The sequence below is a fragment of the Sceloporus undulatus genome, chromosome 2 (assembly GCF_019175285.1).
Source record: "Sceloporus undulatus isolate JIND9_A2432 ecotype Alabama chromosome 2, SceUnd_v1.1, whole genome shotgun sequence".
Lineage (NCBI taxonomy): Eukaryota > Metazoa > Chordata > Lepidosauria > Squamata > Phrynosomatidae > Sceloporus > Sceloporus undulatus.
In genome coordinates, this window is record NC_056523.1 from 79920294 (window position 1) to 79932322 (window position 12029).

The window sequence follows — 12029 nt, forward strand, 5'->3', positions numbered from 1 at the left end:
GAGTGGGGATTCAGACCCTCCTCCCCCAGAGTCTTTGTCAATACTCAGACCACTACACCACACTGGATTGCAGAGAGTGAGATACTGAAAATCATTCACATCACACCCAGAAACTCTTGTATTAACTGTGTTTGCATTCCCTTGGTAACTTTGCCTGTCTCTCTTTGGATGTGTGAAATATATTTCTAAATGCTCTACTGAAATTTTAAGTTATGCAATGTTAGAAATTTGGAGACTGAAGGAAAATTTCATTCAGGATGGCAGAGCTCTTGTTTGGGAGATCATTCCTTGTGGCCTACTATAAGACTGGTCAGTAACAGAATATAAAGTACACACGGGGGCCCAACCAACAGTATGTTACTAATAGTATTCAGCAAACATTTACATCATATTTAGACTATACTTCATGAACATTATCACAGTGGTATCTCCAATAACCCTGAAAGGTACATTCCTTTGAATACTTCTTATTGTCTGACATGGGCCAGGACCTGGACCTGGAGGAGGAGTCCAAAGAGACTCAAGCCAGTCCCCCAGGCAGCTGCAGAGCAGACTCATGCAACTCTCCCTGGTGAAGAGCCTCAGCCAGCCAGCCAAAGGCAGGTCCTACCTGCAGTCAATGGGGAGAGGACATAGCTGGTGAGGCAGCACAGCCTCCAGCTCTGAAACCAAGGCACAGGGAGAGAACAGACTAACAACACTAAAGCAAGCTGCTTGCCAAGCAGCAACCAAAAGGCTTTGATTGGAATCATCTGGTTTCAGCCCATTTAACAAGTGAATCTACCTAAGGCTAGTGTTGGAAACACCTTTGCTTCCTAGCCAGCATTCCTGTCTCCAGACCAGTGGCAGACCCATCCCTGTTGTCACCCAGTGTGGGGGGGCTGATGGGTGTTAGTGGTGGTGGCCCAAAGACATGCTCAGCCCTCTCCTTTGCGATGGTGACAGAGGTCTCCTTGTGTGGAGGCGCCTGCCGCTGTGGCAAAGCCAGTAGAGGCAGACTTGGCCTTTTCTTGTGCAGTGGCGGCAGCAGTCTCCTTGTGAGGAGGCTTCCACTGCTGTAATAAAGCCAGGATGGGTGCAGTGGGAGGAGGGCCCACCCCATTCCTCTTCTCGGGTGTCACCCGGTGTCATCCATGTTTCCCGCACTCCTCTAGTGACACCACTGTCCCAGACTCCTTTCTCCAAACTCTTGCAGTTTGTTGTTGCCATTATTTAATGGCTCAAAGAGCCTATATTGATTTTCCTATGCCTCTTCTTCAGATTTGGTCTTTCTTTCCAAACAAAGCCAGGTCAAGTTAAGCATGAGGCAAATGGTTGTAAAGAAAATCTAGAATATCTTGACAAAAACAGTACCAAATGCAACAGGTATTTTAAAGCATTTTATTTGTAATTTCTTGCAAATAAAGACAACAACCTTGTAATGATCAGCAAAAAAATTCTGACAAGTATAACTAGATTGGTGAAGTGGATTCAGGAGAACTGTTTAGTGTTGCTTTCTGTCGTGGATTCATGATGAGGCATTGGGCATATCATTTTCTCTTGGCCTCTCCTTTCCTCATCTCTAGTAGTCACCTTTCTTATATGTATATGTGTTGTTTGTGTGTCAGTGGGATAGGATGGATGGGAACCAAAAAAAATTCTTCACTTTCTGTTTCCAAGGATTCTACATTTATTTTCAGGTATCTGAAAATGTCACTCATGTTTACACACAGAGACCAGTGCCAATGTACACAAATTTCACTCATGTTTACACACACAGACCAGTGCCAATGTAGGTCAAATCAAATCTATTTAGATAACATTGTGTGTTTGTCAGTTAGTACATTTTTTAAATCAAGACTGATTAAACCAATACTACATATGATTTCAGGTCATATTCAGCTTACATCACAGAAGGTTTCTGTCCAAACAGTCCATACTAGGAAAGGGGCATTTTGAAAAGAGACACATGACAGGTAAATTAGTGATTAAGTCATAGAGCCATCCTGGCGAGTGAACTATCCAAAACTTGATGACATTGTTCATCAGTGAGAATCGTTAGGTTTAAACATAATAAGGAACAATACAGAAATGTGTGTGTATGTGATTTGCCTGTTTACTTATTATGACCCTCTGAATTCCATAGGGTTTTTTAGGCAAGAATACTCAGAAGTTGTTTTCCAGTTCTTTTCTCTGAAATATAGCCCACAGCCCCTGATATTTGTTGATGGTCTCCCACCCAAGAACTAACCAGGGCTGACCCTGATTACCTTCCAAATCAGATGGGAATTGGTGCCCTTAGGGTGTTTAAAACAGAAGTACTGCTACTAGTATACCTAATGGAAAGCCAGCATGGTGTAGTAGTTTGAACATTGGACTAGGACTCTGGAGACCAGGGTTTGAGTCCCTGTTCAGCCGTGGAAGCCCACTGGGTAACCGTAAGCAAGTCACACTCTGTCAGCCTCAGAGGAAGGCAATGGTGGACCTCCTTTGAACAAATGTTGCCAAGAAAACTGTGATAGCCTTGGGATTGTCATAAGTTGGAAATTACTTGAAGGCACACAACAACAACAACAAGAACAACATATGGCTAATAATACATATTTGACGCTGTGAGCTGTAGTCCATGAAATTTTATGAACCTTCCTTGCAAAAAATGTCATTAGTCCTAAGTACAATAGACTTGTTGAATCAATAGTAATTTGGTAAGTCAATACATAACATCTATTAATTATTAGGTCTATTTTAGTTGAAATTAATAATAGGATTTAGATCTTTCTTGCTTTTACAGCAACAGACTAACACAGGTACTTCCCTGGAAACAAAAAAAAGTATTACAATTAGTGCAGCAACATAGTTCATCCATATTTTTCAAGAAAGAAATTTGCATCTATATAGAGTTGGTCCGAATTTGGGAGAAAGGTGAGATATAAATCAGAGAAAGTAAGTAATGTAAGTAAGTAAGTTCAGGGAGGGGAATAATTCAGTATCATTTCTGGTGTTGAACTGACTATATGGAAATAGAGAAAATTACACAGTACAGACAAATATGCTACATTGCTATGAAGTGAAAATCATTCCATGGGATAGTACACACTGCCAGGAAGCGGTGTCCTGGCGGCGATAGTAGGGCTTGGGAGCGCACACCAACCTCATGCTCCTGAACCCTACTACGTGCAGATGGCGCCACTATTGATCAGGGGGGCGTGTTGATGACATGTGGGCATCTGAGCACCCACACGTCTCTTCCAGGAAGCAGTAAAGTAAGGGCTGCGATGCAGTTCTTACAACATCACAAAAAGGAGCCACTCTAGGCAGCTCCTTTTTTGCTGCGCAATGGTGCCTTACCTTTGGTTGCTGCAGCAATGCTACGCAGCAAAATGGGGTGGTATTTTCCCGCCCGTCTGTCTTGGCCCTTAGTGCTAGAGGGGGGAAATGGTGTTTCATTTTTAAATGTGATACTTTATATAGAGTGACAGAATGGTGTGATGCTGTTTATCTTTCCCTTTTCCTGATCACTTGATAGATCTTTGGTGAATGAGTTGAGAATGGCTAGAGAGTTAGGGCCCAAACAAACAGGCCAAAATAAAGCTGCTTCAGGCCACTTAGGAAGTGTGCTGTTTAAATGACGCATGCATCCTAGGAGGCCAAGAGCCATGCTAAAGGCACTCTCCAGTCCTAAGGACTGGAGCGCAGCTTTGGCGCAGCTTCTGGCCTCTTAAGATGCATGTGTCATTTAAACAGCATACCTTCAAAGTGACCTGAAGCACCTTTCTTTCGGCCAGTCTGTTCAAGCCTTAGGTTACCTCAGATTTACTACTGTTGAGTGACTTTAGGATAATAATTATTCTGGAACAACATCTTAAGAAATGAACCATCCTTTAGATTTCTTACTTATCACAACAATGAATATGACTAATATCTGATAGAGAGGCTGTTCTCTGTGTCTCAACTATAGTAGGGACATAATTGATGAGGATAAGAGAAAGGGCCTTCTCAGTGGCTGCATACCTAAATTCTGGACTTTTTGCCACATAAAACCAGGTTGGCATCTTTGACAGCATTTTATTATTTGAGGAAGAACTTCTTATTTAGGCACATATTTCTTTTATGAGATAGGTATATTTATCTAACCTTCTTTTATCTTCTGCATCTTATCATATTTTTATTACTGTTCTGGAATGTATTGTATTGTACTATTCATTTTAATTGTTCTTAGCTACCCTGAGGGTTGTAGAAGCACTTGAGAGACAGGATTAAAAAAGTTTATTTAAATAAATAAAATATAAGGTCATTCTTGCCTTATCTATAAGTCTTTTGTTCAAGTTTGGATTCTGTACATATTGTTTGCAAGCCTTTTCCTACTGCTGTAAAGGTCAAGAAACCACAGAGATTGGGTTTTCTTCAGCTTTTGAGTATCTGCAGCTCCAATGCCTTGTGTGCTCTTTTCTCTTCTGTGGGGCAATGCACACTAGCTTTTTTTTTTTAAAGACATTGGTTTTCTGTCTTACTACAGCTGCTAATTTGCTCAGCGATGTTAAGATTATTGTGTTACCACTGATTGCTGCTGCTGTGAAGGACCACAGTGTATGCATTTAAACTGTAATTAAATTGTCACAGATTGTACTTTTGTATTACATTGCCATTAAATGCCAATCTTTACACATTTTTCCTCCTTTATACATGTGCATGATAGGTAAAGCTTAGAAAAGTTACTGATCGGGACTACAGCTTCCAATAATCCACCCAGCCAGAATCATTGTGCAAAAATACAAAATTCTCACATGACTATTTAGGATTATGCTCCATGTACTTGATGAATTGGATATCTCTCCATGATATGGAGCAAAATTGCTAGTCCTTAAGCTGTGACAACGTTCTGTTCTATTGCATTTAATTCAGTCTCCAGTTACTTTTCCATGCCCATGACTTTTGCAATTTTATTATGATTTCCCCCCTTTCCTCAGACTGTTTTGAGATGGTTTCTCTGCCTCCTTTGCTGTTACTACAGAATGGCTAGTAAAAGGTACAAATCTTACATTTGAATAGTGAGAGTAACTTTTGCCTGAAGAACTGATTTGCTGATCTTTTTGCTGGCAGGAGAAGGATGTGTGTGAGAGCAGGAAATGTGGGTTATCCTCCACCTCCTGATCTTTTTTGGCCTATCTGGAAAGTGAGCTGATTAAATTTTGTTGTTTCTAACACATATGTAGCTCTCTCTGGGTTTTATGGGGCCAACTATAATTGGATATTGCAAACATAATCACAGTTTGAGCTCCGTATACACACAAGACACAAACAACAATACAAAAATATATGCACTGATCCATATGTTCCACACTTTCCAATGATGTGTCAATGCAGGACTTGATTGCAGGACTCTTTCACTTTGCTGCTAAGCTGTACTGCAACATTCATATGCTAATCTAAAATCTCTAAATAAATTATACAAAGTGGAAGCAAATGCAATATAGAAAGTATGCAATATAAATGTAATATATAAAGTCAATTCTTTGTATCCAAAGATTCTGCATCCATGGATTCAACCATCCATGCCTTGAAAATATTCCAGTATATAAATATACTATATTTCCAAAAAAGCAAACTTTGATTTTGCCATTTTATGTAAGGGATACCATTTTACTATTATATAAAGGAGCATCCATGGATTTTGGTACCCATGGGTCGTCCTAGAACCAAACCACAGTGGATACAAAAGGTCCACTGTACACTACAATGACTTAATCCTTTTGCTTCCCTCCTAAATACACAGCTGAAAATGTTATTATTATGTGCCTTCAGGTGATTTATAATTTATGGTGATCCTCAGGCAAAGCTATCATTGGGTTTTCTTGGCAAGATTTGTTCAGAGGAAGCTTGCCTATGCCTCCCTCTAAGGCTAAGAGAGTGTGACTTGCCCAAGGTGGGTTTCCATGGCTGAGCAGAGTATCCAAATCATGGTCTCCAGAATCATAGTCCAATGCTCTCCATATCCCTTGTTTTCAGTAGAAAATGTGGGATTTTTGTCACTGTCACCACTCAAATACAGTGGCAAGGTGTAACCCTCAACGGCTAAAAGTGTTAAGCAGCTCCTTGGGAATTGCCCATTCCTGCTGTATGGACTCAAAGTATATTTGCTTGAACTGTACCAGAAATTTCCCCCTGTGTCTCCTGTTTGTCCCAACCATTCTATTTTGCAAGCAGATACAGTTTGGGGTTTGCACAGCCCACAGTGTTGCCTATGACTGGAAGCACATTTTGAATCTACAAAAATAATTGCTGTTTCAAGTACCTAATTTGTCCTTCATTTCAGATGCTAAGTTTAGTGCACACACATTACATTGAAAACATGAGAGCCAGCTACACTTTACTTGTTCTTGGGAATGGTATGGAGAAACAGGAGCTTATGAGGTAATGGTTGTACTAGAGTTGAGCAAAGTAGAGCCCTCACAAAAGCCTTCACACCACAGAATTGGTGGCCAACCTGAGAGACCTGTATTATCTTACACAACAGTTTGAAGGTTTATGGCTGGTGACTCAGACTTCATGTTTCTGTATCCTGTTCATGATGATCCTAACCTATGTAACGCTATCCTACATTTTGTAATGATTAATGTATCTGTGGTTTGACATTAACTCCACCACTAAGTGTGAAGAGGTATGCTGGAATCCACAAAAACCTGTAAGTGTGTATGTGGGGGTGAATTGAAGTTACCTGTCAACTTATGGAAACCCCATGAATTTCATAGTGTTTTCTTAAACAAGGAATGCTCAGAGGTGGTTTTGCCATTCCCTCTGAAATATAGCCTACAGCACCTGGTATTCGCTGGTAGTCTCCCACTCAAGTACTAATCAGGGCTTCCAAGATCAGATGTGAACTGGTGCCTTTAGGCAACCTTGCTAAAATAAACAATTTAGGTTTAAATATGCAGTTAGAATTCTTCCCCACACCCCCTTTTCCTTTTTCTCTACAAGTATAATCTACCAATAGTACTTTATTCTATGCTGGTTTCTAATTTGTACCCATTACGGTGGGGTTGTCCAATGATCCCTGCAACAACTTGTTTTGCTGCTGTATCATCATCACCACCACAATGCCTCAGTCACTAGGTGCTGCGGTGTAATTAAGATAAAAGGAACAAGGCCTTCCCCCCCAGGGCTTACTATCTAAGAAAGATAAGCACATTAGGAAAGGGAAAGGGAGATGAAAAGAGAGGACTAGAGGAAGAAGCAAAGTCCTGAGGTTAAAAGGTCTCTGGAGGAAAGAGACTTTTTCAAATGCCTTTATACAATTGTGATGGAGGAGGAGGGGAGGAGAGAAGTAAGACAGAAGGGGTGAGAGTGTGAATTGCCATTTGAAAAAAGTCTTTCCCCAGGGACCTTTTAACCTCAGGACTTTGCCTCTTCCTCTGTCCACTCCTGTCATCTCTCTTTCCCTTTCAGTTCCCAGAACTTCTCATCCTGGAAGATAATCAGGATCAGCCCTGGTTAGTACTTGGCTGGGACACTGGCAACAAATATCAGGTGCTGTAGGCTATATTTCAGAGGGAGGGAGTGGCAAAACCACCTCTGAGTATTCCTTGCCTATGAAAATCCTGTGAAATGAATGGGGTCACCATAAGTTACAAGTGACCTGAATGCACAAACACATACAACAAGACTCAAAAAGTAGAAAATAGTTATAGCTCACCATTCAGCAGGATCAACTCTACCATTAGGCAAAGTCAGACAGCTGTCTCATGAAGCAGATTTTGACTAGAATCCTGCTGATGTGTGCTGACTTAATCCAGCAGTCGTTCTTCTTTTACTGTGGTGCAGTGGTCATAGTTAGGTTAACAGAGTTCCCCAGTTCCACTTTTTAAATTGTTGTACAGGTCCCCTGGAGCAAGTATATGGTGTGGTACTTCATACCAGGTACTGTAGGTTATATTTAAGAGGAAGGAATAGTCAAAACCACCTCTGCATATTCCTTGCCTGAGAAAACCCTATGAAATTTATGGAGTTGCCATAAGTGGACAGGCAACTTGAAGACACATACATATACATGCAGACTTAAGTACTGGAGCACACAGTGGTATGGTTCCAGATACGTGATTGTTCACACAGTGGTGCAATACTATATAAGAACTGTGTAGCACAAGCAATGTGTAACTCTGCTGGCAGAAATTCACTTACATTGTGCTACATCTGGTTTAGATCTCAGCCTAAAAGTATTATTAAAGGCCAAGAAATTGTTAAATGATTTTTGTTGATATGGATTTTGTGTGTGTGTTAGGAATGGGGAGAAATACTTATGTAATGTTCTGCCACATGTACCAAAATAACTTGGCTTACTAAAGGGCTGGACAGACCGGCAGGAAAGGCTGGACTGGAGGTGGAGTTGGGCCATGGCATCCACATGATGCATACCCCAGCTCCACCTCCTGGATGGTGCACAGCATCACGGTGCTTCTCTGGCACTGTGTCTACATGATGCAGCACCAAAGGCGTGCAGAAAAGCCGTGTGCCGGTGGCTATGGCACCCTTTCCAGGGTGCAAAAAGGAGCCACTTTTTGCAGCTCCTTTTTGCCCATGGAAAACAGAGTTTGGGGCCATGGCATGTAGTTGCCGCAGCCCCGATCTAGCACTAAAAGGAGTGGCAGTCTGTTGGGTCTCTGGTGTTACTCGACTGTAGAAGGCTTAATGCTTTCCCTCTAGGACTGAACTTAAGCATGGCATGTGAAAAGACATGTACACTGTCCTGTATAGTGGTTCTCAACTTTGGGTTCCTTTTAGGAGAATGGGGGCATACAGATTAAGTAAATAAATAAATATTTGGCCTTCCTGAATTTCTGGAACTTCTTTCTTTTTCCATTTAGCTGCATACAGTACTCTGGCAGCTGTTGTCATATAAAATATAACCATTTTTGGGTGTGCCTGGCATTCTATCTTAAGAATCTTCTTTACCTGTTTATGAATCATCATCCAATAAGTTTTCACTCTGGCACATAGCCACCATACATGATAAAACATACCAATCTCAAACCCACATTTCCAACAGATATTTGTTGCATTTTAAAACATTCTAGCCATCTTATAAGGTGTAAGGTACCATCAAGATCAAACTTTCAGCTGCAGCTGTTCCTTCCTAATGTAGCTTTTGTTTCTTGAGTAGAAAACAGGGAGGGGGAGCACGGAGGTGACAAAAACAAGAACAGAGCTTGGTACTTCTTCTGTTTATAAAGGAAGTAAGGACTGCTTCATGTGTGCAGACCAAAAATCAGTTAAGAATAAACTAGGAAGTTCCTATTGAATAAAAAGGTTCATTTTGCACTTATCTCTTGTGGCTAACACTACTCACAAAGTGTCAGTCAGTCATAATTGTGATTTCTTTGGCTAAACATTATTATTATTATTATTATTATTATTATTATTATTATTATTATTCACTCTGGAAGGAAGTGGCAAGCTTGTCTCTCAGAAAACAATTGGACAGAACAGTTCCTGAACATTTCTTTTCATATCTCTGCTTCTACAAAGGTTGGAGATCTGCTGTTTTATATTGAAAGAGAGGGATATATAGACTAGCTAGTGGGCCCCCTGAGATGGCAGGTGGAGCTACTACAGCCTTAGCCCACAGGCTAATCTGGCCGGGATGAGAGCCATCGTTGGGTTCACACTAAGAGGCTGCCAAAGTAATCAAAGGTTACCTATAATCTAGTTATCTTCAGACAGAAAAGAAATTTTGAAACATAAAAGGTTGCTGTAAAACCCATTAAAACCAAGGCAACTAACACACACAAAATTAAAGAACAAATGTGCATTACTGACTGCCTTAAAAGGACAATGCTTTTTCCATTCCTATTAGGAATTCAAAATTTTGTTCCTAATTATATGTACGCAGCTTTGTTCATTTCATAAAAATGATCTTTGTCACTCCCAAAGATTATTCTGGCTGAATTTCTCTCAGCATAAACTGTGAGATGGAGGTCTTTTAACCTTACAAATAAACCCTTATAGACCAATAATTGTTGTATCTTAGCAATTTATTCGTGTAATGGGCACATTAGCCTTCATCTTTTTATTGATTCTTGGCTGCTCTCTTGCTAACAGGTTGTTCCACAGGAGAGCAGAGATTATTAGTCTAAAATTGGGCCGTTGTGCAATGATGTGATGAACTAACTCCTGCTTTTCCAACTGCTCCTCGCTTAATGTCAGCTAAGTTAATCTGCCACTCTCTCAGATGTTATCAGCTTCATGCCCAGCGTATTTAATTAGCCTCTTGCTTTAAAAGCCAGCCCTGGGTGTCACTTAAAAGATGCATCTATTACATGCTGGAGTGACAGAATGAATTATGAGCTCTCATTATGAAGCCAGTACGGAGAAATTGGATTACTGAACTCTTAGCAATCAGTACCCTTTCGCCCTTTTCAATCCAGTTTTCAAGGAAAAGCCCAAAGCGCCATCTTCTGCTCACTAACTGGAACCAAAAATAATGCAAGCACTCAGCTCTGTCCAAGGGGAATTGCTAAGAAGGAGACCGTATACATTTAGATCTAGTTTCCTGTCTGTCAATTCAATTACACCCCTCTTCTGCTTGGGCATGCATGCCACAAGCCAACCAGGGTGCCCAAACCTTCATAGAAACTACTTATGAGCCAAGAAGAATGAAGGAATGTTAAAGCTGGGCTGGCACACTGAAACTGGTGAATGTGGTACCTGCAGGGATATTGGATCTCCACTACACAAGGTAAAATGAACTGAGTATTTCTGGCCTTTCTTGAATGTATAAGCCATTTCAAATCTTCATGGGTAGAACAGTGATCAGAGAAGGGTACAGTGATCCAGTTAAACACACTAGGGCTGAAGAACCTCTTATAATCTGGGCACTCTGCCAGTTTGAAATTATCTAGAAGATAGGGCAGCTGCAAATAAATAAATATCACCCGCACCCTCATATATAGCCATGTACACAGGCAAGCATTCTCTGAAGATGCCAGCCACAGATGCTGGCGAAACATCAGGAAGAAAATCTTCTATGGAAGAAGGCATTCCCTTAAGCATTCTGGACCCAAGCCATGTAGGGCTTTAAAGGTAATCACCAACACCTTGTACCTTGCCTGGAAACTAAACCACCTAGAGAGGACTCAGGAACAAGAGAGGAAGAAGGAATGTGAGAAAGGAAATACATTGACAACATAAGCTGTGTGAAAGACTCAGCTTCACCGGAAATGGGGGAGGAGGTTAAAATTAAGTTTGCATTTTCTGCCTCCTTCCATTCTGTCTAAATAATAGAGACTGGTGTAAGGGTCAGAAAGGGTATGCAGAGATGGAAGGAAGTGTCTTGACATGCTGGCTGTCACAGTGCGCACAATTTGACTGCCTAGGTTGTGTGAACTGTGAGAGAATGTTTAGAGGAGGAGAGGGTGTTTCTCTGCATGCCTAAGGACAACTCAGGAATGTGATTTAGAATCATAGAATCATAGAATCATAGAGTTGGAAGAGACCGCAAGGGCCATCCAGTCCAATTTAGAACTTTATCACACCATCCTGCTGTCCATCACAAGCCCACTAGTTTAAGAATGTAAGTATACAGGGGAATCACTTTTCCCTACCCAGGGTCACACAGTGTATACACACACACACACACACACACACACACACACACACACCACTCTCTTCTAGGTCAGCATTCTCTGATGATGCCAACCACAGATGCTGATGAAACATCAGGAATAAACTATTCTAGAACATGGCCACATAGCCTGAAAAACCCACAAAATCTATACAGGTTTGGCATCATTTCTTAGCACATCTTTCTTCACAATAGCACTTTGGTGATCCGTGTTTGGATAATCTGTTTTCAGGAGTGCCAAACATTGCCTTTTGGGAAGAAGCGTGGGAATAAGGTACCCTGGCTGCCAGCCGCCTCCCGAAGCCAATTGTTGTGTGAATGTGCACACACCAGCTGGTTGGCAGCTTTGATAGCTGTGAGAGGAACAGAATCACACCCAGTCACACCATGTGACTGCCTGAGAAATGGAAATGCAGCAGAAGGGACCTATAGCACA